Source organism: Abramis brama, assembly GCF_963993115.1.
Source record: "Abramis brama genome assembly, chromosome: 18".
Taxonomy (NCBI): Eukaryota; Metazoa; Chordata; class Actinopteri; order Cypriniformes; family Leuciscidae; genus Abramis; species Abramis brama.
This window is the reverse complement of record NC_139980.1, coordinates 36,393,588-36,398,164: the sequence shown is the minus strand read 5'-3', so window position 1 is coordinate 36,398,164 and position 4,577 is coordinate 36,393,588.

Below are 4,577 nucleotides of genomic sequence, written 5' to 3'. Positions count from 1 at the left end.
TAAAAATAAAGAAAGGGTTAGGATTTTACAAATAGGGTATTACAAATTACACAAAGTGGCATATGGGCACAAGTACAATCATTAAAAAGGGTAGAAACAAAAAGGTTAAAAAGGCTTTAAAAAACAGAACATCGAAACAGAAATATGGACCATAAACCTGTGATGCAGAGTCAGAGACGTTCGGATCCATTTGCAGTATTATTTAATAGAGAATGGTCAGACAGGCAGTACTCAGAGAACAGTGCCAAGAATGTCAAAGGAAATCCAGAATCATAAACAATACCAGGCGGAGGTCGGGACAGGCAGCAGATGAAGAAACGAGAATCAATAAACAGTCAAGGGTCAGATAACAGGGAATCAATCAATGTAGAGTAACCCTAACCCAAGCTTTACAATATTAGAAGGGGCAAACAATGGCATAAAAGGCAAACAGACAATGCAAGAAACAAGTGAAATGCATTTAAAAACATTAAAAGCAAAAATTAAAATAAAGACCTAAATATACCATAAATGCAAAGACACAGACAAAAAAATGTCACAAAATAGAAATAAAAAGGATGAATAAAAAATGGACAAAGACAAACATGATCTTGAATGGAACCAATTAGTACAATATAAATAAAAAATAAAAACACTTAAGAAAAAAAAACTTTGTCTTTGTGAGTGGGAGGCACACCCATATATTGTAGCTTAAGTGACTTTGATATGCACCTGCAGTTGATAGACTGTTGGGTTGCAGGGTTGAAATCTATCCTGGACAAGTCCCACACACCCAAGTCCAACTGTTGAACACTTAAAAAGAAAGTTCTCCACATTCATGAAAGTTCATGAAAATGAATGAAGTAGCCAGTGAACCCGATAGCCATTCCATCAAGAAAAGAAAAAAAAATCAAATAGGTTAAATGAAAATCGCAGCATCAGATAAAAATACAAATGGGCACAAGAGCATAGAGAAAAATCACAAAGCAGAAAAAGGGCATAGTAAGACAGCCACTAATACTAACACACAAAGGCAGTCAGATAATAAAAACAAGTGCATACATATACAACATACACAAACAGTAAAGACAAAACATTTTATGCAGTACATTTCAATACAAAATACAACCTTTTTGGAAAAATAGCAATGGGCATAAAATAGTCAATGGGACAGGGCTACAAAACAGCATAATGGCTAATAAGGCAAGGAGCATAAATTAAAGATAAACAAAAAAAAAAAAAATAGGCTAGAAAAAAATGCAAAAGACAAGAGCAGTCATAAATGCAAATGCAAAGACAAGGGATAGGAATATAATAAATATAAAGATGGGAAAATGCACAAATACAAAAGGGCCACTGAGACAGCAGACATAGACAAACAAATCTTAAATTGGATACATGAGGTGAAGGCATACATACAAAAGCTGCAATTTCAGGAGTATGGTGTTGTACAAAGCAAATTACTTATACAGCTTTATACAGTATAAATAAAAAAGGCATTAGGGTTAGGTAACATTTGTAACACAGTAACATTTGTTTAAGAAGTTGGTGAGATGTTGAATTTCAGCCAATAAAAATGCAAGCCCTAAAAATAAAATGCATTAAAATGCAAGCACGGTTAATGCATTGCATTTTTTTTTTACAATTAGTGTATTTCGGCCAGCTTTTTTGTTTCAAACTCATTTGTCAATACTTTTCTATACAACAGGCAATAGTAATAATACTTAATAATACTAATAAGTCAATACAAAAAGTAGGGCTGTGAAACAATAAATCGTGATTAATCGCATCCAAAATAAAAGTTTGTTTACATAATATTAGAGTTATGGTTGTACGGTGTATAATTATTCTGTATATATAAATAAACACCTATGCATGTATATGTTTAAGAAAAATTTGTTATAAAAAAAATTATATATATATTGGGTACAATATATATATAAAAATAATGTACAAAAATAACTTGCATTTAAATTAAAACATTTAAACCATTAAACAGAAATTAAATTTGTGACAGTCAAAGGATGTGCTCTTAAATGCCTACTGGGCAAACTATTAAATAGTTCAATATTAAGAACAAATAAGTTCTTAATTTACATGTTCAAAAACTTAAGTGAATCCAAACCCAAAGGAATCAAAATAAAACAAGTCTCTTTAACCTGTTAGGTACACAAAGACAAAGTCCTTATTAGAAATGGTTCAGATACTCACCCTTTTCCAGTAGCAATGAAATTAACCAATTCCTCAGATTTACACATCATTGGTGTATAAAACAAGCCACAATTACACTAAAAGGAAAAATAAAAACAAATAACCAGTGAAGACCATAAAAACACAAAAATAGACAAACACAATATATGACAAACCTGGACAGTTCCTATACTCAGACAGTTTGTAATCTCTTGATGCAGCTCATCACAGTCCTCAATGAAACAACTCTTGATTGGTTCAATACATTTAGAGATGGGATGGTTGATACCGGGACTCTGATGCGGTTTTAAAAGCACTATTGTATCACACACTTTATCGAAATGACAATACCACATGATTGATGACGTTTGAAGCTTTGAAAGTAATGCAGTATCAGATGGTCGGGACAGCTGGTTTAAAAAACAAAAACAACAACACTACACTTCTCTATGACACAAGTTATATTTCTTAAAAACAGAACACTCAAAATATTTGATCACATACTTGTATATTTTATATCATTGATCAATATGTGAATCTGTTGACCAGGATACACATAACATTGTCATGGAACAGAAGGATTCACACAGGTAAAGTGGATAACAGGTTTTAATTGCAGAAGTATTATATCACAGCGATGGAAAGTAACTGAAGAATATAGAGTACTGGATTAATCTGGAAGTTAAAGAGTCTTATCTGATGTAGGTTCTGAAATGACGACTGACGACTGACGACTGACGACTGACGACTGACGACTGACGACTGACGACTGACGGTAAAAAGTATCTCAAAGGAAAGGAGTCAGGTAGAGTTCTCTGAGGGAACAACGAGACCAGACAATGGTGAACTGCAGAGGGAAGAGTTAAAGAGTGCTGGATGATGATCATTGAAGATTGGTGACAGGTGACGGTGATCTGTGATTGGGAAGTGCATGCAGGTGAGGGCCAGGGAGGATGATGGGAAATGTAGTAAGGAGGTGGTGACTAGCTGGAAACCGTGACACACACGAGTTGTAGCCTCATTGACACAAATTAATTTGCTGTGGGATAAACGCCATACAAGCTCTGTGTGGGATGTAGCTGACTTTTACTCACCCTTCTCCAGTGACAATGAAAATGCCACAATTAGACTAACAGGAAAAATAAAAAACATAAACCAGTGAAGACAACAGAAACACAAGAACAGAAAAATAGACAAATACAATATATACCAAACTGGAGGGTTGTTCCATAAACAAGATTAAAATACAGGCCAGGCTTATTTTGGTTAGTCAGACTTATTGTCGGTGGATTCTGTTTCATAAAGCAAACTTAAAATAGTTCAAACTCAGTTACCCTGGCAACTTATGCTGGGAAACTAGCCTGGTCCAGGGCAGGCTAACTGTCAGGCTAAGCCTCAGCTGTTACACAGATCCTCTAACACTGACCAACAAGAACACAATGATATTACCACTGACACTCTCTCATACCATTATTGGACTTTATTAACCACTATTAGTCCAAAAATAAATACACAGTATACAGAAAATCAACTTAAATAAGGCTACAATGATAAATTAGACAATATAGACACATATATATATATATATATATATATATATATATATATATATAGGCCTAAATACAATATATATACTACAGGTTTTCTTTTTTTACTGACTGAATGTTTTGTGCCCAAGATTTAATTAGATTGTTTTAAAGATTTATGAATACATTTCTCTCTGGTTTTGTTTGGCAGCTGTAGTACATGTTTATGATTATTAGAAGAACATTAGAACACAATATAAGCTTTGTAATGTGCAATGCAGAAGTTAAAATCACAAAATTAAAAATAAATAATTACAAAAGCACAGTATAAATTTTAACTGGTAAGATGAATCTGAGCTTAGTAATTGACAGTATATTAGCCTACATTTGATTTACCCCATTACAATAGTCCCTTTACAGTTATTGCTATCATAAAAATACACTTATAGGTTTAAAATTCTAAATAAGGCACATCTAATGTCCAAATAACAAATATATTTGCATATATATATATATATATAATGTACTTTATTGTGTCTTTCAATTCAAACACATTTAACACAATTATACAAATTGACAGTTCATCAATACATCATATTTTCCCCCAATAAATATTCCTTATTTTTCCTTCTACTTTTTTTCTTTTGTGATAATACCCACCAACACACATGATTAGAACAATAACCAAAAAATACATAGTTAGACACTTTTACATATGATTTAAGGGGTAAAAGACAAAAAACAATAAATAAATATGAATAAAAATGTAACATTCACATATTTATATCAAACTCTTATAATGACACATAATTCCTAATAGTTATTCAAGTAATATTATTTGAATATCAAATATTCAATATTAAATAAGTAAATAAATAAAAT